This window comes from Balaenoptera physalus (assembly GCF_965194825.1).
Source record: "Balaenoptera physalus genome assembly, chromosome: 6".
Classification (NCBI taxonomy): Eukaryota; Metazoa; Chordata; class Mammalia; order Artiodactyla; family Balaenopteridae; genus Balaenoptera; species Balaenoptera physalus.
Genome location: NC_138885.1, coordinates 96,447,917 through 96,472,915, shown reverse-complemented (window position 1 = coordinate 96,472,915; position 24,999 = coordinate 96,447,917). Strand labels below are relative to the sequence as shown.

Below are 24,999 nucleotides of genomic sequence, written 5' to 3'. Positions count from 1 at the left end.
AAAAGGTAGTTTGTTTTTTTACCTTAATCAGCAGAACTTTATCCCCTCACAGTTCTGGAGGCTAGAAGTCCCAAATGAAGGTACTGAGAGTGTTTGTTTCTTCTGAGTCCTCTTTCCGTGGTTCGGAGACAGAAGCCTTCTCACCGTGTCCTCACATAGTCTTCCCTCTGTTTATATTGACTGTTTCCCTGTTTCCTCTCTTTATAAGGACACCAGTCATATTGGGTTAAGGCCCACCCATATGCCTTCGTTTTAACCTAATTACCCCTTTAAAGGTCCTGTCTCCAAATGCAGTCACGTTCTGATGTAATGGGGGCTAGGACTTCAACATATGAATTTGGGGGATTCAATTCAGTCCATAACAAGGACTAACTGAATTTGTTCCTTTACATCATCTTTGGGGAGTTTGTTTGTTTGTTTGTTTTACTGTGTTAAATTTTTTTTATTGAAGTGTAATTGATTTACAATGTTATGTTAGCTAAGCTGAAAATTTCATCAATAAGTGCCTACGTGATTGGCCCAATCCCCAACTAACGATTGTTCTAGCCCTCGGACCAGAATGGCTCCAGTCTGTTCGGTCATCAACAGGAAACAGCGGCCCTCTCAACAGTTGCTAACCCAAAATGCTGTGGGGTGAATGCGTTCCATCAGTCCCCTCCCAACCAAGGAGCCCCTCTGATGTCATGCCCCCCATAAGTGATCACCTCCTCCTCCCGTGTGTAGCAAAGCCTGCTGCGCTTTCCTACCTGCCAAACTCGGTGGAGCGTCCCTCCAGGACCTCTGCCTCTGACTTGTAAGATTCCCTGTCGGATAAATCGTTGATGTCTCTGACTCTGACCCTGAGTTCTTTCTTCAATCTCAAGACTGGGAAGTTGCAAGTATTGCGGGACTGCGGGTCGAAGCTTCACACCTTGCTTCGCCCATTCTTTCCCAAGAAAACCTCCATAAAGGCTCCGACCCGATCAATGGCCCCCCCCTCTGCACCCCGTCCCTGCCTGCTGACCTTGCCTGCTACCTCCCCAGGTGGCCCTGCATGACCAGCTGTGGAAGACTATGGTGTCATAAATATATTCTTCCTTCATGGCAATCATTTTCATATCTGTGTGTCTTTCTACTTCGGCTCAAAATAAGTCCAGGGTAGGTTTTTGAACTATTGGTATTTAGGGCAGAGTGATCTCACCACCCGGGGCGCTGGACTCTAGCCTCCTTCGGAGTGATAAGAACCTCTCCAAGAAGGTGTCTTTCCCTCTGTTGTCCTGTGCACTGTAATGTACAAAATAACTTGTGGTGCTGATCAGGGGCCTTGGCCCCTTGACATATACACCGTAAAATGGGGTTGTATGTACATGTGTCTCGCATGAACCTATCAGCAAGTATAGCTGCCACTTTTGAATTCTAAGATTGTCCTGAATTTTGCCACTTTGAAATAATGTGCTGAATAATCTCAGCAACCAAAAATCATTATCTGGAGTATCTCTTGTGACTCAGCTGATTTATTCTGATTCATTGTATCATTTTTAGTAGATCTTATACCCAGCTAGAAAATGAAATAGAAAGAGAAATAGCATTTCCTTTAAAAATGCTGGAGTGGGGCCATTCCTTGTAGAAGAGGCAGGATGATCAGACCTTGAGTATTTGAGGAAGTATTGTACTATGCTTCGTTTCTGATACATTTTGGTTTCCAGTTTTACATTGAGCCCCAGGTTTTCTACGTTTGGAAAGCAGAGCTTTGGACCCTCCGAGTGACTCCTTTTTTTTTTTTTTTAATAAATTTATTTATTTATTTATTTATTTATTTTTGGCTGCATTGGGTCTTCGTTGCTGCGCACAGGCTTTCTCTAGTTGTGGCGAGCAAGGGCTACTCTTCTTTGCGGTGCATGGACTTCTCATTGTGGTGGCTTCTCTTGTTGCAGAGCACGGGCTCTAGGCTTGCAGGCTTCAGTAGTTATGGCACACGGCTCAGTAGTTGTGGCTCACGGGCTCTAGAGCACAGGCTCAGTAGTTGTGGCGCATGGGCTTAGTTGCTCCGCACCATGTGGGATCTTCCCAGACCAGGGTTCGAACCCGTGTCCCCTGCATTGGCAGGTGGATTCTTAACCACTGCACCGCCAGGGAAGCCCCTCTGAGTGACTCCTTTGTAAGTGAAGAGAAAGGCTGGTTTTGCTGTTCTTGTTATTTGTTCCTGGTTTTGCTGTTCTTGTTATTTATTCCTAGTTTTGTTGTCCTTGTTATTCCGAAAGCCCTGGTTTGGAGACTCTGTTCACATGCAGTGTTTACATGCAATACTCAGCCTGCTCAGTTGCAGTGTTCTTGAGAGGTGGGGACCTAATTATTACCAAAGTAGCAGCCAAGAGAGGAAAAGGTGTCAATAAAAAGGAAAACATGGTTTTTACCTGAAAAAAAAAATTTAGGGAGCTCGAAAAGAAAGTTGAGCTCCCTCCTCTCGCTCTTCCTGAGAGTGCCATGCACAGTGCCGCGAAAGAAGCGGCTTGCAGTACCTACGGACGGGGCCAAGTACGAGACACGTGCGATGCCATAGATGCCTCTTGCCAGCAATGCAGTTTACAGTGTGGTATGCGGTGCCACTCTAAAAAAAAGTTCAATGACAGTTGTTAAGGCGGTAAAACAGGCTTCATTCAGGACCGTAGCCCTAGGGGTAGGGACCTCTACGATTGGGAGTACACTGGAGTCAGCTCCGGATACAGCATGGGCAAGCGGAAACTTCCAGCCAAGAGCAGGGTCGGGGGCAGTGGATGTAAAATTATGAGGAGGAAACATCATGAAAAGGCGTGCTCTGACTAAACCAATCTAACCGAATTCTTCTAAACACTCAACAGGCTGGTCAGACTCATCCTGGGGGCTGGAGAATGACAAACCTGATCAGATATCTAATGTGATCAGTTATGGAGGGTGGAAAGTTCTAGTGAAACTGATTAGCAGGGTTCTTGCCAGAACAGGATTCTAGAGGAATTGCACAGATGAGTCGAGAAGTTTCAGGGATCCAACTAAAATAAGGCAAAGCAGAGACTCACCAAAGAGTGCCTGGGGAAGGCCCCTTGTACCGAGCAGAGGTACAGGGCGATCCAGTAGGGAGGAAGTATTCAGCAGGGAGAAGTGATAGGAAGTATCACTTAGGGAGCCAAGGTGCAGAGTTCCATGAGACTCCGAAATCTGCACTCGCTCAAGGTGCTGAGGTCCGTGCGACACTGCAGTTTGGCCGCAAGGTGTCGCGGTGTCCCTTACGGTGCTGCCGTGAAGAAGAATATTCAGTGATTCTTTGTGAAATAAAAATCATATTTTATGGCAAAACAAGAAAAATTTAAACAAAAGAATTCTTGGAAGTTCCCTGGTGGTCCAGGGGTTAGGACTCAGTGCTTTCACTGCTGTGAGCCCGGGTTCAATCCCTCAGGTCGGGGAACTGAGATCCCGCATGTTGCGGGGAGTGGCCAAAAAAAAAAAAAAATTATTCTTCTTTGCCCTTTGGTCTCCTCTCTCCACACTGCCCACTGTATAGACATCATGCATCGACCAAACCTGCTCAACCAAAAAGAGCAACCTTCTCCTAGCATCAAGACAACTCCTCCAACGATAACATTCCTCCTTGATCTTGTAAGGGGTCACATGACCCACCATTGATGACGCTTAGATCTGGATCATATAAACTGTCGATAAACGTCATTTGATGTACAGCCCTCTGTCTCAAAAACTTACGTAACTGTGCCTTGACTTCTAATGGACAGAATAGTTCTCGGAGCTTTTTTTTTTTTTTTTTTTAAATGTGGGATCTTCCCGGACCAGGGCTCGAACCCGTGTTCCCTGCATTAGCAGGTGGATTCTTAACCACTGCGCCACCAGGGAAGCCCTCGGAGCTTTTTGATATGCTCTTCCCGGGTTATAATCCTCAAATTTGGCTTGAATAAAATTTTCCACTTCTTTCTTAGATTGACTGATTAATTTGTCATTGACAGCTTGTTAAAATGGGAAGACAAGCATTATTCAGGGCCGTAGCAAAGGTACGGGAACCTCTCCAGCTGGGACTTCACAGTGAAGGAGAGACTGCACTTAACTCTCAATACAGCATGGACAAGGGGAAACTTACAGCTATGGAGCAGGATGGGGGACAGTGAAGGGAAAATTACTAAGAAGAAACATCAGGAATAAGGAAGGTTATGGCAAAACCCACCTAACACGATTTGCTGAAGACAGGCCAAGGTGGTGAATCACCTGAGGGTGAATTCAGAATGAGGGTTCTGATCAGATATCCGGGGTGGTCAAATACGGAGGGCGGGAGGTTTTGGTGAAATTACTTAGCAGGACTCTTGCTAAAACTGGACTTTACAAAGAAGTGCACAGGTGAGCCTAGGAGAACATTCAACAGCCTGATGAAAGTTATCAGGATCCTTTAATGAAGGTCAATACCATGGCCCTCTAATGAGGGTCAGTACTAGGAATGTCTCTGAGAATGATTAATCCTTTCAGTTCCTTTCTCTCTCACCAGTGGGTTCTCCCCCCAAACCAGGACCCCCTAATGAGGGTCAAAACCAGGAAGAGAAAACAGGATTCAGACTCATGTACAGAGATACTCACACACACACCCAAGATAAAAGCCAAACCAATTCCAGAAGACTCACTTTGATATAATAGCATAAAAAACCTATGCATAAGGAATTTCATCCCATTTTCTTTCCCTTTTACAGGACAGTTCTAGTTGAAAGATGGTGTTATAATTTAGAGAGCCATTAGGGGCTGTTGTTCTCCACACCCCAAGGAGTACTGAAGCTAAGCAGTGTTATGACAAAATACCATTTTTTTTTTATTTCATGGGAACATAGCTGAAGATCTCCCAGCTTTGCAAAATACAAGCTAGGGGACTACAAGATGGAATAGAACAATTGTTTCTATTCATGGCCGATATTACTAGAGGCAGAAGAACTGGCAGATCCGTATCCAGCAGCTTCTCAGGGTGGCAAGTTCCCTAGCACTAGAATGGATAGTTTCCTACCTGCCATTCCAGACAGAAGTGCAAACAAGCCTTGGTCTAACAGGGAGTTTCCCAGTTACCACTCAAGTGGTGCCAAATGGCCAATGGACTCCTCAACCCGGAAGGGAAAATCCAGTTAAAGTGATGAAACCTTGCAACTCAGACTGGGAGTTGAACCCACAGTCTTTTCATTGAGATTACACACCTGGTCTCAGGACTTAATGAAGCTCTGGTTCTTGATGTCTCCCCACAGAAAGAATTCAGTGAGAAACGAAGTGATAGGTAAGAAGTGGATTTATTTAGAAAGAAACACACTCCACAGACAGAGTGTAGGCCACCTCAGAAGGTGAGAGTGGCCCCAGGGTATGGGGTTGTCAGTTTTTAATAGGGGTGGGTAATTTCATAGGCTAATGAGTGGGAGGAGTATTCCAACTACTTTGGGGAAGGGGTGGAGATTTCCAGGAATTGGGCCCATGCCCACTTTTTGACCCTTATGGTTGGCCTTGGAACTGTCATGACACCTGTGGGTGTGTCATTTAGCTTGCTGATGTGTTACAATGAGCGTATACTGAGGCTCAAGGTCTAGTGGAAGTCGACTGGTCCGCCATCTTGGACCTATATGGTTCTAATCAGTTTATATCATGTTCTTGGGCTATGTCATTCCTTTAAAGATTGTGCCCTGCCCACTTCCCTCCTGTTTCAGAAGTAGTTACAGAAGAAAGAGACCTCCGCCCCAATTCCCAACAAGTATCTTGAGAATGAAGTCTCTCAGGGGGGAATTGCTAGGGGAACCTCTGACTGAAACTGCTCGCCTGGCCAGGCACAATAGTAACCACTTGCATGAGTTATCTTACAACAGGAGGTCCTGGTAAGGAACGAGGAACTAACAAGCTACCACCCACCAGAAGAATTCGGGAAAGGTCAAAAGGAGAGAGGAGATGCCAGTCCATATGTCCTCCCAACCTCCCAGAATCCTTCTCGCTGGAATCCATCTTGGCTGAGCGATGTGCATGCCACCAGGAAGGACCCTGAGTCAGAGTGATTAGCCAGAGACAACCTGGAAACTAACCCCACTACCATACAACTCAAGACTGCAAGCCACGTGGCAGAGCAGTTCTCCTGAGTTCCCTTACCTTCATGCTCTCTGCCCGGGTGCCCCTTCTTAATAGAGTCTCTTGCTTTGTCACCATGTGTGTCTCCTCAGACAGTTTATTTCCAAGTGTTAGACAAGAGCCCACTCTTGGTCCCCCTTCCTGCAACAGCAGCACTCCACTCAAAATCAGATGACCAAGTCTTTTGCCTTTCTTCCCACCCCCCACCCCCAAAAAAGGAAAATCCAATCAAGGCCACCCAGTAGGGAAAAATACGTTGGTGTCATCCCACATAAGCTTCCACCATGCATTAGAAATGTTTCCTGGGGCTTCCCTGGTGGTGCAGTGGTTGAGAATCCGCCTGCCAATGCAGGGGACACGGGTTCGAGCCCTGGTCTGGGAATATCCCACATGCCGCAGAGCAACTAGGCCCGTAAGCCACAACTACTGAGCCTGCGTGTCTGGAGCCTGTGCTCCGCAACAAGAGAGGCCGCGATAGTGAGAGGCCTGCGCACTGCGATGAAGAGTGGCCCCCGATTGCCGCAACTAGAGAAAGCCCTTGCGCAGAAACAAAGACCCAAAACAGCCAAAAATAAATATAAAAATAAATTAAAAAAAAAAAAAGACCTAAAGAAGAAATACATGGCGAATATCTTTAAAAAAAAAAAAAAGAAATGTTTCCTTCATCATGGAATCGAAAGTGCCATGGGCCAATGATGGTCTGCTGCCAGCACAATGGTGGTGTGCAGCAAGTGCTCAGGACTATCTGTGAGGCATAGCTGTTCCGGCAGTGCTGGAGAGGATGCGAGTGACACCACCAGCCAGGAGCCTATGTGCCAAGAGTAAGATACTCACTCAGGATAGCTGTCCCTTAGTAATCACCAAAATTTTTTTGGAACTGAACTTGGATCCTCTTGTGTGCTGCACTGCAAAGCCAACCTACCGACACCAGACTGTGGCGAAGGAAAATACAGGTTTATTGCAAGGCCAAACAAGGAGAAAGAGCAGCTCTTTCTCAAAAGACCCAAATTCCTCAATAGCTATCAGGGCATCATTTGGGGTGAGGGTTGCAGCTCGTGGAATTTCTTCTGATTGGTTGGTGGTGAGGTAACAGGGTGATGTTTAGGGAATTTTAATCATCAGGTTCCAACCAGTCTGGGTTCTACATGCTGTGGTCAGCATGTAGTCGCCATCCTGCACCTCGGTAGGGGTCTTAGTTCCTGCAGAAGGACTCAAAGATATACATCAAAAAAAAAAAAAAAAGATATACATCAGATTGTTATGTAAATCCCTTGAGGAGGAACTAGCACTCTGTTTTATTGCTGAACATTGTTTCAACTATCATTACTTTTCTTGTTTAACTGCTTTTCCTTTGTTTCTGCATTCCCTCATTTTTCAAATTAGTAACTGCTTGAGTCTGCTTTTTGGAACTGGGGAAAGGCCTAAGAGACTAACGCCTTTTTTCTACAAACAAGACATGGGAGATGTGGAGGGGCTTTTGTACCTGAGAAGGCCCCGCAGGTTCTGCTTGGTTTCAAACCCCCCCCCCCCATTTCTTTGATACTTCTCAATCCTGAGGGGGAATACATGGGTGGGACAAGAAAGGGAACAAAGTTTTGGATCAAGTGATTAGTCATAGACTCAACAGGGGGAGTCAGTCTCACCCTCATAGCAGCTGCCTAATACCGCCTCACTGAAATAAACCTCTGCATCAGCAGTTCCACGGACACTCTCAGGGACAGAGCCTGCAGTGAGCTATAAAGCAGGAAGGGCTGTTTTTCTATCCAGTGGAAAATATTTCTAAGACAAAGCCTGGTCCTCTGAAGCATCAGCTAGGATTTTATGCCATGGGCAAGTTCATGGCATTCCTGCACAGTGGGGCTCCGCAGAGGGAAAACTGGGAGAGCCAGTACTTTACCACCGCAGTTCCTGAATTATGACATCGAGATTAAGTCAGATAACAAATTCCAGATCCTGTATGAAGATGGGGAAGGAATTCCTAATATTCCATTATGACTGGTTCAGAGTTTCCAGGCCTGGACTGCGTCAAATTTCCCAACCATTTTATTTGCCTTAAACATGTTCTTTGGGACTTCCCTGGTGGTCCAGTGGTTAAGAATCCGCCTTCCAATGCAGGGGATGCGGGTTCAATCCCTGGTCAGGGAACTAAGATCCCACCTGCCTTGGGGCAACAAACATGTCCTATTGTATAGCGCAAAGAACTATATCAGTATCCTATGATAAACCATAATGGAAAGAAGTATTTTAAAAAAGAATGTATATATATGTATAACTGAATCACTTTGCTGTATAGCAGAGATTAACACAACATTGTTAGTCAACTATACTTCAATTTAAAAAAAAAATGTGAAAGAAGTTTTCTTCCTCAAGGGAGGGCGAAAATCCCACCGAAGGTCTAGAGCCTCAAAATGAAACCTAGGGGCATATTCCAGAAGCTTGGAAACTACTTAAATTTGGGGGGTGGTTGAGAAGGAGGCTACTAATTTAGCATATGTATCAGCCATGCTGTGGGGAGTTCTCCTAAACTGACTTAGCGGGATTCTTGCTAAAACTAGATTTTGCAAGAAAGAATCCTTGTTGAAGAGAGGGTTCAGGGGAGATGGCGTAAAGTTTGGTCAAGCAAAGAATCTTTGTCAATATCTACATATAGATACACACATACACACACACCCTATCTTACTGTATGGTCAGACCGCTCAAGATGGCTGTTCTCTTGCTCTCTGTACATCCTCTACCCTACCAGTGTCTGCTTCATCTATACCTTACTCACATGACTGACGTTCCTGTGCACTTGCCCCAGGCCCCAGCTAGAGATTGTTGTTGTTGTTTTTTTAATTGGGGTATAGTTGTTTTACATAGAGATTGTTCTTACCAAAGGGACAGTGAGGGGCATGCCCCTCTGCTGGTTGCCCTGGTAACTAATGAACCAACCTAATGTCAATTCCCCCCATAACTGGCAATCTTCCCTTCCCCTGGGTGTGAAGACCGCCACCATGTGCTGCCCACAGTCTGCAGCACACAGTGGGATGTCACTCCAGGACCTTGCTTCAGACGTGTAAGATCCCCCATCCATTAAACCGTTGATGTCTCTGTTGCTGACTCCAGGCTCTTTCTTTGGTCTTGAAGCTGAGCAAGTGCAGGCCTTGCAGGCCTGCAGAGTATAGCCCAATACTTACTCAAAAAGTAGCATACTGTAATATAGTTCTGGACCCATCTTTTTTTTTTTTTACTGAAATTATCTTGCTGAACACTCTACATCAGTATGTAGAGATATTCCTTTTTTTTTTTTAATACATTTATTTATTTATTTTTGGTTGCACTGGGTCTTCGTTGCTGTGCGCGGGCTTTCTCTAGTTACAGCAAGCAGGGGCTACTCTTCGTTGCAGTGCACGGGCTTCTCATCGCGGTGGCTTCTCTTGTTGTGGAGCACGGGCTCTAGGTGCGCGGGCTTCAGTAGTTGTGGCACGCAGACTTCAGTAGTTGTGGCTTGTGGGCTCTAGACTGCAGGCTCAGTAGTTGTGGCACACGGGCTTAGTTGCTTCCACAGCATGTGGGATCTTCCCAGGCCAGGGCTCGAACTTTTGTCCCCTGCATTGGCAGGCGGATTCTTAACCACTATGCCACCAGCAAAGCCCTAGAGATATTCTTTATTCCTTTCTCACCTGCAGAAGACTCCATTGTATGGAGGTGCCATAATCTCTTTGATTTAGGTGTGTCTCCTATATATAGCATAGAATTGAGTTAGCTTGTTTTTTAACGTCATAAAACAATTTATAACATTAGAATGTGATTACCAATTCTACACTATCTATGTATGAACTATCTATGAATGGCTGCCATAGAAAATGTTTCCTTCCACTTAAATTAGGCCACTGTTTGGATAAGCAGGACAAAATGCTAGGAAAGCAGTAGTCTTATGTGCTTTGCACATCATCTTGGACACTGTGGCTTCACAAAAGACGCCTCATGACATGGCCAACAATTTTCAGAGAGGCCCGTCTCCTAAGTCCAGTGAGAATAAACTTAAGATGAGATAAATATACATTGACTGGGAGCTGTCTCTGACATTTTATTTCTCTTTTATAGCGTAACTGAAAAGAGTATGATGCTAAAACAGACTGAGCCAATTAAAAAAATTCTCCTCAGCATGTGAATTGTGACTTCACTGAGGGTTTTTGGCAATGACCGTCTGTCTGAAAGTTTCAAAGTCACCCATTAATCACATGGACCACCACAGGTTAGGGAGACAATCTCTGTAGATGTTTCCACTGTTCAAAAACACACAGAGCCACTGAGTTCATTCCTGTTCTGTGTTGTATGACCAGCAAATAGGAGTAAAGAATCAGGCAATGATGAGCCAAGCTCTCTGGCCCAGGCACAGCTGTGCTTTTCTGAATACACATCCTACCTAGACATAAACTAGGACATAATCAGTTCAGAGCTTAGATACAGGGTACAATGATACGTTTTCTCTCATAGCCCAGAAACACAACATCAGGAGATTACAAATTGTTGCCTGGCATCATCTTTGAGTAGAAAGTCACTCCTTTTGTGCTTCCAGACTCAGGAAACGTATTGACCCTCCTTTATGACTTATCTTCTCAATCACTCTTGAGCTGAAATCCTCTTGAATAATGAATTTATCAGACAAAAAAAATAATGATACATACTGTCAACTGATAAGCTATAAAAATGATTGTCCCTGCTTTCTACTCCAAGGACGAGGCAAAGTTTTCTCGAGCTTGATTCCCTTTGGGACAGCCCTATAATGTTAGCCACTACAAACCGAATAATCACTACATGCCAGGGACTGTTATTAGGCAAGTCAATTTATGTGCTTTCTTTCTTTCTTTTTTTTTTCTTTTTAATATGAAGCAGCCATCCAAGGGTTACCAACTTGTATCTGACTTATCATTTTTTATTTATTTAATTTTGGCTGTGTTGGGTCTTCGTTTCTGTGCGAGGGCTCTCTCCAGCTGTGGTGAGCAGGGGCCACTCTTCATCGTGGTGCGCAGGCCGCTCACCGTCGCGGCCTCTCCCGGTGCGGAGCACAGGCTCCAGACGCGCAGGCTCAGCAGTTGTGGCACATGGGCCCAGCTCCCCCGCGGCATGTGGGATCCTCCCAGATCAGGGCTCAAACCCGTGTCCCCTGCATTGGCAGGCAGACTCTCAAGCACTGCGCCACCAGGGAAGCCCTGTGCTTTCTTTCTTTTTATTCCATCTTTACAACAACACTGTGAGGTGTATTCCCAAAGTTTTTTGTTTGTTTCAAGACAGACTTACCCAGGTTACCTCACACGATGAGACTCTAATGTAATTATAATGATTCCTTTTTTTTTTTTTTTTTGGCTGCACCACATGGCTTGTGGGATTTTAGTTCCCCCACCAGAGATCGAACCCAGGCCCTCGGCAGTGAGAGCGTGGAGTTCTAACCACCGGACCGCCAGGGAATTCCCTATAATGATACCTCGAATGATGAAGTTAGCATTATTTTTTAAGGATTTTAGCATGGTGTTGTGTATGTGAGTTACAATTTGGTTTGGCAAAATATAATAAAATATAATAACAACAAACTCAAAGTAGTAGTGACCCAAACACATAAAGACTTATATTTCTAATGAACAATAAGTTTGGAGGAGGGAGATTGTAATACAGCCTCAAGAATTTCCAGGCTGAGGTCTCGAGGAGTCTAGGCTTTTTGTAACATCTCTCCTGCACTTTTCCTTCCCTTATAGTTCCTAAAGAGCTGCTGAATCTTCAGTCATCTGGTCTATCTTCCAAAGCATACCTCCAAAGCAGAGCCAACTTCCCTTGAAGCCCCAGCCCATGTTTTCTACATAAATCATAGTGGTCATTCTCAGTATCCATGGAAGCTGGGAAATGTAGCGTTTTATCTGGATACAGCAACAATATTTATTTCCTAAATAAAATTGTGGTTCTGAAGGTAAGAAAGAAGAAAGGAATGGATTTTGAGGAGGCAGTTGTGGTCCCTGCCACAAAGTGGGTAGGTAATAATAGCACTTCATCAACAGAGTGTATAAGTGAAAAGCACTTTGGGCAATTCATAGCAAGTAATAATAATAATAATATAAACGTTTATTGAGAGCTTACTCTTTATGTGCTTTACTATACTGTCTTATAGAAATCTCACAACACTCTGATGTAGATAATATCATGATCCCCGTTCTCCAGATAAGCCCGTGGCACACGGGCTTAGTTGCTTCCACAGCATGTGGGATCCTCCTGGACCAGAGCTTGAACCTGTGTCCCCTGCACTGGCAGGTGGATTCTTAACCACTGTGCCACCAGGGAAGTCCCCCAAAATAAAATTTACTGAATTATGTATATGTAATTAAAAGTCAGAATAATCGTTGCAGGAAGGGGGACCAATTCCAGGGCCTGAGATTGGGCTCTTGTCTAACACTTGGAAATAAATTGTCCAAGGAGACACACTTGGTGACAAAGCAAGAGACTTTATTGGGAAGGGGCACCCGGGCGGAGAGCAGGAGGGTAAGGGAACCCAGGAGAACTGCTGTGCCACGTGGCCTGCAGTCTCGAGTTGTATGGTAATGGGGTTAGTTTCCAGGTTGTCTCTGGCCAGTCATTCTGACTCAGGGTCCATCCTGATGGCACATGCATTGCTCAGCCATGATGGATTCCAGCGAGAAGGAGTCTAGGAGGTTGGTAGGACATATGGACTGGCATCTCCTCTGTCCTTTTGACCTTTCCCGAATTCTTCTGGTGGGTGGTAGCTTGTTAGTTCCTCGTTCCTTACCAGGACCTCCTGTTGTAAGATAACTCATTCAAGTGGTTACTATCGTGCCTGGCAATGGCAGGCAGTTTCAGTCAGTGGTTCCCCTAACGTAATCACAGCAATATTTTTTAGAACTTAAAGATTTTAAAGAACTTAAAGATTTTTTTTCACTTGTTTAGAATTGCTGGCACACAGTGATCACAAAAAGCAGAAGGGCTTTAGTTGGTTTTATTACTGGTTTAAAATTCACTAAAGACAGAGCTCTCTATTATTGTCTGCACAGGGCAGATCTCTTCCATTGCTCTTCCTTTTCACCCACCACTGTTCCATAGTTAAGCTAGTTAAAGCCGGTTTTGTTGATTTAATCATATGTTATAATGCAGTCAGGTTTCAGAAGGGAAGCACTGGGAATTCATATTTTTTAAATGACCAAACCTAAAATTCCTTATGCAATAAAAATGATTGCCCAATGACTTACCTTTCTGTGTATGCAATTGTCCTAAACTGAAGAAACTCAAGGGGAAAAGAATCGGAAAGGGACGTGAGGGTTGCAAGTGCGAACTCCCAGAAGATCCAGATGAATGCGGTCCATGAGTGAGTGAGTGAGGCAGGGGAGAAAAGTGTCGAAATGGAAAGAAATGCCCTGCCGGAAGTGGCCAGGTGGCATGAGGCACAGCCCCTACTCAGCCTCATCCAAATGTATCCTTGTGGGATGCAGGCCCATGGTTACCCTGATCTGGCAATTTTTTCATGAGGAGCCAACAATCCGATGTCTATGTAAGATCCCTTGATTTTTAAATGATGGAAATTAATTCAAACTCTAGAAAACACTGTGCACTGCAAACAAAACACATCTGCAGCTGCAGTACGCCCGCAGGCTACCAATTTCCTAATGAAAAATGCAAGCAGTGACTGAACCAGTTACGGAAGCCAAGAAAATATGCTTTATTCTTCGATCCTTTTCCTTTCCCCAAATGTGACATTTTAGAAAAATCCGGATACACTTATATCGTATCCATAATCTGCAGTTTAACAAGAAAAGCAGCATAATTAGAGTAAATAGTTGGGAGTGGCCTGAACGCCCAGAGCCCTCCTTTCTCTTGAGTCAGAGCCAAGGATGGTGTCACCCAGATGCCTGTTAACTAAGTGACATACACCAGATTTATTTAACCACTGTCAAACCGCATTTTTTTTTCCCCTAGGGCAATAAGTTAAAAGATTATTTACCTCCCCTGGTTACAAAAAGAGGAAATACTTCTTCCAAGACTCAGGGTAGCTGCGGCCAGTTCTCCCGGAGAAATTATTTTACCACAACGGTTCAGAGCGCAGAGCCCGGAAGCCTTTGCCCACCAGCCTCCCTGCCGCTGCACTGCATGGGCACCTTCTGAGAGGTGAGTGTTTTATTAGCCTCCAAAAGTTTCAGGCACTGAGCATCTGAGACTGATAGTTAAGAACATCATTCTAAATCCCTGTATGTAGATTTCATTTGATTTGGCATTTGGTATATTAAAAGAGAAGGTGTTTTTCAAAAAAAAGACAACAATAGAAGCTGTTCCCACCCCCCCTCCATTTCCACAGAGAATTAAAGCTTTGTGTATCTTAATTAAAAAGCTATTTGCTAAATCCTTTAACAGAATTTCTAAGTATCCTCAAGGTTGGGTTCCTGCAGGGGCCAAACAGAATTTAAAGCAAGAATTTGAAGAAGGCTTTGTCCTCTGTGCCCATTAAGAATTCTCTGGTTTAAGTTGCATGGAAGCTGCCCTGTATGGCCAGGTGGGCATGGCTCCTCTATGTGACCTCCCAGAGACACGGAGTCTGCAACCGTGAGCCCCGAGGAAAAGCTTTGCATGGTCCCAAGCCTTACTGTTAACCCAGTAAAGACCCCAAAGTCTAATCTCTGACTCTGTCTACCACAAAGAAACAGGCCTAAGAAGGGCATTTACACATGAAGACAGTCATCTCCCTGTATAAGAGGAAAAAACACTCAAAAGAAGTGAAGTCTTTCCCTTTTTCACAAATTAGTTTCTTTTAAAAGAAAATGTCCATCTGTATCATATTATCTCTTTTCTAGTGGTTATGTTCTGGGTCAAATTTTTTTTTCTTTTTTTGCAAACAACAACAAAAAGATTAGAAATGACCATTAACAAAAACCAATATGACCTGATTATATTCTCCCAAATGTCTATTTCTGAAATTTCTATCATCAGAGTATTCAGGTGTCTGGGGCAAGTGTGCTATTTTAACATCAAACAAGAAAAGAAAAGAATAAAGATATATTCTTGATCATATCAAAAGATGGGAGGCCAAGTTGCTGACCCCAATTTTTTCTGGAGGGGTTGGGGTAGGGAGAGGGGATGATCATCTTAAAATTACCCAATCCATTCTAATTACTAGAGCTTCACTTGATTAATAGAAAGCTTGTCTTTTAAAATGGATTCTCGGGACTTCCCTGGTGGTGCAGTGGTTAAGAATCCGCCTGCCAATGCAGGGGACATGGGTTTGATCCCTGGTCCGGGAAGATCCCACATGCTGCGGAGCAACTAAGCCTGTGTGCCACAACTACTGAGTCTGCGCTCTAGAGCCCGCGAGCCACAACTACTGAAGCGTGCGCACCCGGAGCCCGTGCTCTGCAACAAGAGAAACCACCGCCATGAGAATCCCACGCACCGCAGCAAAGAGTAGCCCCCGCTCGCCACAACTAGAGAAAGCCTGCATGCAGCAACAAAGACCCAACGCAGCCCAAAATTAAATAAATAATAAAATAAAATAAAATAAAATGGAATTTCTTCAAAAGAACAATTTTCTAACAGTGAAATTTCTAGCATCAGTGGAGAAAAGCTATTTTTAGAGAAAGATCCCATTCCCCAAAACAATATGATAGAGGCACTGTGTATCTTCCCCTCTGAGCCCAGCTGGCCCTATAGACCTGCTTATACACATGTGCCCCTCTGGAAAGACCCCTTGAAACCCTGACCACATGAGGCTTCGGAGAACTTGCAGTGATTTAGAATGTGCTGGAACCGTCCTGAAAGCCTTACATTTGGCAGAAGTCATTCCTGCCCCTTCCTCCTAGTTGCTCAATTCTGGAAACCTCTCTCATAGAGAGCTGGATAGTCTAATAGTTAAGTGTCTTAAGAGCATGGTGTTTGGAGTCAGAATGCTTAGGACTGAACTCCAACTCTGCAATTTGCAGGAGAGGTTCTCTTAACAGACCTCCAATGAACGGACTCACCAGCTTAACCAATGCAGGTAAGTTATGTCTAGCACACCTGAGCACTTCAGCTTTAACTACTTTTGAATAAAGGATCAACTATAAGGCAAGCCTTAGGATGTCAGAGGGAGCTCCTTAGACACATAGCAGACTATCGACTATAGGGCTGATTAGGAGAGAGATTTAATGCCCTTGATTTGGGGGGACCAATTTCAAAGCTAAGTAAACTTCTGTTACAACTCGGTTGTTTTAGGTGGTAGCTAAAACGTAAAAATAAAAAGGCTGACGTATTTTCCTGGGTTTCAGTGTGGGCTGTGCTTAAACTATGCTTGGCACACAGTAAATGCTTGTGAAATGTCATTTCTTTTGTCTTCTTTCTCTGTCCTTTGCTACTCAATGCTTCGCACTCCACTACCAGAAAATAAACCCAAAGCCAAAACTTCCTGCAATTCTCCTCAAAAATGTCTTTTATGGATGAAATTGTGCTTTTGTGTGATTACAGAAGACAGCATATAACTCTTAGTAAATACTAACATAGCTGATGCCAAGGGGTGGGAACTGGTGACTGGATATCACTTCCAGCAGATGGTTTACTGTGACCTCCTTCACCAACTCAGATAACACTGACAAGAAATATGCCCTGTTTATTAATAGTGATTATTTCTGTGGAATCAAGGGACTAGGGGCAAACGTGGGAGAGTGTTCATCCTTATGGTGCCGAGGGATATTTGTAGTTTGAAAAAGCGTACCCACTCCCTCCCCCAGGGTTAGTCTGGTCTGCTCCCACCCCACCCTCAGTGGGGATTACTGCTTTTGATTTTTCTAGACTTTGTCTTTTAGAGGAGGAAAAATAATTTTCCTTCTACCTTTCATTGTTCCTGGCTAAGTACCCCACCACCACCACCCCGTAAAAAAGACAGATTAATAGAGGAAAAAAAAAATTTTTTTTTAAATTTATTTATTTTTGGCTGTGTCGGGTCTTCGTTGCTGTGCGGGGGCTTTCTCTAGTTGTGGCGAGCCGGGGCTACTCTTCGTTTTGTTGCACGGGCTTCTCATTGCAGTGGCTTCTCTTGTTGCGGAGCATGGGCTCTAGGCACGCGGGCTTTAGTAGCTGTGGCATGCGGGCTTCAGTAGTTGTGGCTCGTGGGCTCTAGAGCGCAGGCTCAGTAGTTGTGGCACAGGGGCTTAGTTGCTCCGCAGCATGTGGGATCTTCCCGGACCAGGGCTCGAACCCGTGTCCCCTGCATTGGCAGGCGGATTCTTAACCACTGCACCACCAGGGAAGCCCTAAAGGAAAAATTTTTTTAATTATGTACGTACAGGAGCCCCACTTAAAAGGTGGCCAGAAGATTGAGGATTATTTTCCATCCTGAGCTAAGGAAAGGGATGGGGTCTGGGGCTTAAAGGTCAGGGAAGGCAATTCACCGGAAGGTGAAAAGTGGAAATGTTTGGTAAACACAGGCGGCTGGGTCAAGGAGGTAAGTCTCTCAGATGAAGAAGTGTAATAGCTGTCTTCCGGATACAGACCCCTTTTCTCATGTAAATTTTCGTTACAAATGTAAGATTTCCCTTAAAATGGGTAACTTCTACTGTGTTTTCAGAGCTTCTTCTATGCCTGCAGTTCTTTAAAATAAACAGCTCAAAATAATTCTTACTCTCCAAAGAGGCATGTTTTGCAGTGGCACATTCTGCTAAGCCCTCAGCATTCACAGCAGTCAAATACAAATTGTGTGTTCTTCTGGCTGCTCAGCTAACAGTGTTCAATTAGCTTGCCTAACAACGTTTTATGACCTAATAATGTTCAGTTTCTCAAGCTGATGTTAGACGTTATGAAAATCACATTAGCTCTGCAGACAGACAAGCCAGCCACATCGAGGCTGGCTCCTGTCAACCTCCACACATCTCAGCCCGTGAGTTTCTGAATTTTGAGCCCTGCTTCAGGTACACAGGCGTGCCAGGGCCACAGATAAGATGAGAGCTAAGAATCAGACCTTTAATTTCCTCAAAGCCTAGAAAATTCTCAACCCACCTAAGTAAAGAAATAAAAATTAAAGTACATATTTAACTGGGATGAATTGGGTGATTGGGATTAACATATATACACTAATATATATAAAATAGATAACTAATAAGAACCTGCTGTATAAAAAAATAAAATAAAATAAAATTCAAAAAAAAAAATACATACCTAACTAAGGTGTGATTCTGATTCTTCCCTATCAGAAATATACTGAAACCCAGGAAATAAAATCTCTCTCCTAATGAGCCCGGGCGCATTTGAAGAGCTCTCGGACTTTGACATTCTAGGGTTCTTTTCATCCCATCGTTGGAATGAAATTTTTTTTTATGAATTTATTTTATTTATTTATTTTTGGCTGCATTGGGTCTTCTTTGCTGCGCACGGGCTTTCTCTAGTTGCGGCGAGCAAGGGCTACCCTTCTTTGCGGTGCGCGGGCTTCTCATTGCAGTGGTTTCTTTTGTTGCGGAGCACGGGCTCTAGGCACACGGGCTTCAGTAGTTGTGGCACGTGGGCTCAGTAGTTGTGGCTCGTGGGCTCTAGAGCACAGGCTCAGTAGTTGTGGTGCACGGGCTTAGTTGCTCCGCGGCATGTGGGATCTTCCCAGACCAGGGCTCGAACCTGTGTTCTCTGCATTGGCAGGCGGATTCTTAACCACTCTGCCACCAGGGAAGTCTGGACTGAAATTTAAATTGACTTTTCATAAGCAAAAGCCCACCCAAACAAAGGAGGGATTGGTTCCTCCCCCATCACTGGTTTTCAGCCTGCGGCACTGCAGCCAACAGTAATGATTTCCATTCAAAAAACAAACCTCAGTTACACACGTGTACACACTGAGCAAAAGAATTTGTGCCGTGTGTTCATTGCTTACTTTTCTCCTGGAATACATGATGAATTTTTATGGAGGGTAGGAGAGGAAGGGAAGAACCACATTCAAGTGAAACCCAACATCCTTCTCCTCTACAGTGTCATTTCAAAAGCCAGATAAAAGCCAAATGAGGAGCCTGGGAGAAGAGTGTCCAACGTAGCTGTTCTGAAAACCACCCTCCATTTCATTCTGGAGCAGGGAGGTTTCACCACACATCACAAAAGCTTCTCTCCTCGCAGAAAATTAACTGGTAAGTGCTTTCTTGTTTTCCTTGAACTGCCGTGTTTGGAACTGACCTGATGAGGATGCCTGCAGATGATTTATTTATAAAGCAGTAATTGGACTAACTACCAGCTGGCAAAAAAGGAAAAGGACTCCTGATAGTTTATGAAAAGCTCTCTGTGCAGATTCATATTTTTGGTCCTGTCAAAAGTGTTTAGGAAGAGTGTAACAGGGTTTACAACAGCTGTGATTAAACCTAAAACACTGAGAGGACAGGAGGAGGTTGCTAGGGTAGGGGTTGGTAGGGCACAGTGAACTTTCAGTCATTTCCTCAGCTTTTACCTAGCAAATTACAGCTCATAAGTGTAGTGGTGACTCAGAAATGTCAAACATCATTAGTGGAAAGCCCACTGTAGTGAAATCGAGTAGGAGGAAATGGTACTCAAGATGAAAATTGATTTTGCCCTCCTTCAATTACAAGGCAGGAAAAAAGTTCCAAATTGAGTTGTAATGTGGCTTGGTTTTCTCCTCTCTTTTTAAAATGAATAGCTTGTGGCTCTTCAAAACAAACATTTCTTTGTTGCTGCGTTTTTGAAATCTCGTAATCAATTGCCTGTTAGAATAATTGGTATCTGGGCTCATCTAATGAAGGACAAATGGCTAATTGAAGGCGAGTACTTGGAAGAAAAGGTTCAGCTACCTTGACTGTTCTTTTGGTAGTCAGATAACTGGGAGCGCCAATTGTTTTTTGTCTGATAGTTTATCCTTCCCTCCAAATGAAAGCTAGTGAAAACCAAATGAAAATTTGATAACGGAACTTTCACCAGCAATTATTCTCTTAAATTGGCCTTTCTCACTTAAAAAAAAACTCGTTCGCCCAAGCTTCCGCAAACTTGTTGCTAAATTAATCCACTAGTATGTTTTGTTTTGTTTCATGAAAAAGTCAAGGGGCTGCTCTTGAATCTCAGATTACCTAGTTCAAGTAATTCCTCTTTCTAAATAATTCTCATCATGTTTGCACTTATTCCAAACACTAAATGATTTTTAAGTTTTTTCACGGCCTTTATTTATGATTTTACCCAAGACTTAAGTCATTTAGTTTATAAAAGAATGTCATACATTTTCTGTGTTACTTTACCCCTGTCATCTCCCCGAGAGATAGCTATTTAACCCAACATTCCCCTTTCAAAGGCTACAGCAGTTGAAGCTAACTCATGGAAGTAATTTTAAAAGAAGACAAAGTTTTATGCTAAAAGACTTTTTTTCCGAATTGCTTATAATTTTAAAAAGTCAGAAGCAATCTAAATATCCAACAAATATGCAACAAATAGCTTTCTAGTGCAACCCAAATCTGTGGTTGCACTAGAAATCTAGTTAAGAAACATCTTGTATATTATCTCAATGGAAATATTTAGTCGTCATTAAGTTATCATAATTTGGAGGGATATGTAGCATCATGGATGAGTACTCATTATGATACTAACAATAATTATAATTATATAAAAAAGTAAATGGAGTTGAAAAAATTGAAGAAAAACATGCAAAATTGAAAATGGTTGTGTTAAGCTGATAGTGAACTGATGGTATATCAGGGAGGAAAAACTTTTCCTCCGCTCTCTTAAGTTCTGTTTCTGAAGGCCTGTGAATTAAACTAACGAATGACAGATTAGCAAGAGATAACACAAAATTTAATCATGTATTTTTATTAGCATACATAGGGGAGTTCACAGAAAAATGTGACTCAAAGGGAAGGCTAGAATTTGGAGCTTATATACCATCTTAAGGGGAAGGGAAGAGAGAGAAGGATACTTACAGGAAAACAAGTGACTTATTAATAAGGGAAGGGGAAGGGGAGAAAGGGGACTTATGGGAAAACAAATGACTTTTTAGAAATATAAATGGGCTTTAGGAGAATAGATAGGCGATGCGATAGTTTTTGTGACATTGTCTGTTTAGATTTGATGTGGAGACTTCTCATCTATGGCGATGAGTCAACCTTACCTTGTTGCTCCTGGGAGGGGATTTATGACAACTAAGTTCTTTTGGGACCTCAAATGCCTTCTGCTCAGAATAATTTTTATGCCACAGTAGCATATGCTGGACCCCTTCAGATCATATAGCTCTTCTTTTTTCCCAGATTTTCTCTAGTAGTCCATTACTTGTATAATTTTAAAACTTTATAATTTTGAAAAGTCCCATCTACTTTTTTCTTCAGGTCTCAATTTTCATATAAACCACAAAAAGTTAAACCCTCAATCTGGTGGGGGGGTCTTCAGTTCTAATTCACCTGGTTTCTTTGGTGGCATTAACTTTAGTAAAGGTTCCTGCCTCATAGAACTTCCTTTTAAAAAAGAAAAATTATTGAAGTATAGCTGTCTTACAATGTTGTGTTTAATTTCTTTTTTTTTTAATTTTTTTTTAAGTTCATTTATTTATTTATTTTTGGCTGCATTGTTGCACGCGGGCTTTCTCTAGTTGTGGCGAGCAGGGGCTACTCTTTGTTGTGGTGCGTGGGCTTCTTATTGCAGTGGCTTCTCTTGTTGCGGAGCACGTGCTCTAGGTGCGCAGGCTTCAGTAGTTGCGGCATGCGGGCTCAGCAGTTGTGGCTCACGGGCTCTAGAGCGCAGGCTCAGTAGTCGGTGGCTCACAGGCTTAGCTGCTCCGCGGCATGTGGGATCTTCCCAGACCAGGGATCGAACCCATGTCCCCTGCATTGGCAGGCGGATTCTCAACCACTGCACCACTAGGGAAGTCCCCTTGTGTTTAATTTCTACTGTACAGCAAAGTGACTCAGTTATACATGTATATATTCTTTTCCATTACGGTTTATCACAAGCTATTGAATATAGTTCCCTGTGCTCTACAGTAGCACCTTGTTGTTTATCCATCCTACATGTAATAGTTTGCATCTACTCATCCCAAACTCCCAATCCTTCCCTCCCCCACCCCCTGCCTCATTAAACTTCTAATGCAAGTAGTAAAAGCCAAGACCACAATAAAAACTGATAGTATAAAAATTTTAAAGATAGAAAAAACATAACTAGCTAAATGAAGGTTAACGCAGCATTATCTTAAATTGGACAATTTCCAAACATGCCCCAAATCTGTGGTTCCACAATATCTTTATATTTGCTATTTTGCTTTTGTCTGTCACCCCAGAGTTTAATCCCAACTATGCCTCTAACTTGTTTCATGGCTTGAGGCAGAGCAAACTTCATGGGCCTCAGTTTCCTTTCCTCTTAAATAAACCTGACAGGCGAGGTTCCTTCCAGTATTCCAATCTCACCCCTTCCCCTTTTTTCAACCTCTGCTTACTAAGTCATTGCTCAATGTGATATATGTAATGGGTTCCTAGCACATACAGTGGGTAGCTAATAAATATTTGGTGAGACAAATCTTTTATTCAGATTTTATGTTTTCATATTCTTCAGTTATCATAGTATGTTCTGATTATTCCATGATACTCAAATAAGATGAAAAATGCTCTTCATTGTTAAAGAAACTGGATGTCAGTAGGAACAAAGTAAATATGAGTCAGGCACAAACTTTTTGCTAGAAATTATTTGCAAGTCCTTCCTTCAGCCTAATGAATATAATTGGCAAGATGATTAATTAGAAGGTAGAAGGGCAGGGGTTAAATAGACCCTGGCTTTGCCTGTGGAAGAGTTTCTCTCTGTGTGAAGCATACTGACTCAGGCAAGAGCCAACCATCCAACCTTAGTCTCATTGGCCCCTTGTTCAGCAAACACAATCAACCAGCCCATGTGAACTCAAGTGTGTGAAACACTGCATACAGCAAGTTTTTGCAGGATGAGTGCAAATAAAGACTTGGCTTGTGATAAAGGAATTTATCACATCAAATAAAGAAGGTATGTTAGGGCTTTCTGAATGATTTAAATTTTGTTTTGTTTTGTTTTACTCTCAGTTTCAAGCAAAGGAAGATGGGAGTTGGAAAGTTTGGTTCCTTATTTGGAAGTTTGCTATTTTCCATTTTGGGGGTGGTGAAGGAGGTTGTTTGTTTATCATTAACTAAGAGAAGCCATCTTACATATCACATTCAGTCAAGCGAACATTGAACCATCAGCTGATTTGCTAGGAGAGGACACAAGGATTTTAATGGAAAGTTCTTGCCCTCAGTAAGCTTAGAGTTGTGCTGCCTGGGAGACATAATTACGTTATTAAACTAAAAAGTTTTAAAACTATGTAATACTTACAGGATATGGAGTTTAGAAAAGGGAGGGATGGAGGTGGATGCGAGTATGCAAGTTAACAGTTTATGGAAGAGGTGACACAGAGAGAGAGGTGGGTACTGGTGTCCCATCATGAGTCAAAGTGAGATGACAAGATTTGGACTTGACTGAGCAACTGATGGGTGTACCCACCAGAAGTCCTTCTTGGCCTGAGGAGGCTTGTGGAGGAACTTGCTAGGAGGGGGAGCCCAGAACAGCCTTTGACCTCTGAGAGGAGAGGGGGTGTAAGAGCAGCATGCAATTAAAAATGCAGAGTTGTTTCCACTAAAACATCAGGGCAAAAGCAGGCCTATTTTGGGTCTCCTCTAACAAAAAAAAGGATCTATATAATGGAAGCGAATTGAGCCCTCTGCCCTCGCTTCATCCCAAGTCTCTAGCCAGCTTTGACAAGGCGAGTAGCCAGCACTCTGGCAACACACCTGATGGAGTCGTGGTACCCAAGAGGAGCAAACGTGTCTACAGACACATGTAATGCATCTTCTGGAGGCCCTGGAAATACTTTCCAGTGAACTCTTCTCAAGTATGATCTCTTTATTGGGCAAATATAGTGGATATTACATCAGCCAATGAGGACACCTTAATGAATCCTGAATTAAAATTCTAAATACTACCCCATTTGTGCCCAGTGTGAACTGGGGAAATTTTCAGGTTACAATAAATATATACTTACATAGCACTTTACAGTTTTCACTGTGCTGTTTCTGTTCTCTAGGAAATCCATGCCTAATTAAATTCTGCATTGAAGGGTCTCATTATGTCCTGAAAACCTGTAATACCAGTGTTGCTGATATACATACAGTATTTCAGAATTTAACCAAGCCACATAATATAGGTGCACTCAAAGGCTAACCCAACTAGAACCAAGAAATTCTCAAGTGGACTTTGCTTGGGGTGTAGTTTTTATTTTTTTAATTGTATTTTTTAATTTAAAAAATTATTTATTTATTTGGCTGCGCCAGGTCTTTAGTTGCAGCAGACGGGATCTTTGTTGAGGCATGCGGGATCTAGTTCCCTGACCAGGGATTGAACCTGGGCCCCCCTCACTGGGGGCCCCTGCACTGGGAGCTCGGAGTCTTTTTTTTAATTAATTAATTAATTAATTTTTATTTATTTATTTTTGGCTGCGTTGGGTCTTCGTTGCTGTGCGCAGGCTTTATCTAGTTGCGGCAAGCCGGGGCTACTCTTTCGTTGCGGTGTGCAGGCTTCTCATTGTGGTGGCTTCTCTTGTTGCGGAGCACGGGCTCTAGGTGCATGGGCTTCAGTAGTTGTGGCACACGGGCTCAGTAGTTGTGGCTCGCAGTCTCTAGAGCGCAGGCTCAGTAGTTGTGGTGCACAGCCTTAGTTGCTCCGCGGCATGTGGGATCTTCCCAGACCAGGGCTCGAACCCGTGTCCCCTGCATTGGCAGGTGGATTCTTAACCACTGTGCCGCCAGGGAAGTCCCAGGGTGTAGCTTTTAAATTGAAGACTGAAGTAGAGTAGAAAAAGAATTCAGGCCCACCACGGGGTCAGGTGGACTAAGTTAGAACACCAAAAACATGAGACCTTGTTGGTACTGCTGACAAAAATGCAATCACTAGATGGCA

General features: G+C 43.4%; 1 protein-coding gene and 1 long non-coding RNA gene across 7 annotated transcripts in view; one reads left to right on the top strand and one right to left on the bottom strand.

Moving 5' to 3' along the window:
- CMKLR2 (chemerin chemokine-like receptor 2) overlaps positions 1-24,999 on the top strand; it is an 84,244-nt gene that overhangs the window by 15,244 nt on the left and 44,001 nt on the right. For 2 of the 6 annotated variants that reach the window (XM_082467268.1, XM_082467266.1), the window contains 2 exons: positions 14,050-14,238; positions 19,042-19,193. The gene's annotated coding sequence lies outside the window, so the exon portion shown is untranslated. Of the gene's footprint in view, positions 1-10,674; positions 14,239-19,041; positions 19,194-24,999 lie in introns of those variants that run through there. The other 4 variants (XM_082467262.1, XM_082467265.1, XM_082467269.1 and 1 more) reach the window with 3 other exon arrangements.
- Positions 10-3,754, bottom strand: LOC309663460. Its single transcript, XR_014265296.1, has 2 exons — positions 3,033-3,754; positions 10-2,587 (listed from the first exon to the last, which is right to left on the bottom strand). It is a non-coding gene; the product is annotated as an uncharacterized lncRNA (long non-coding RNA).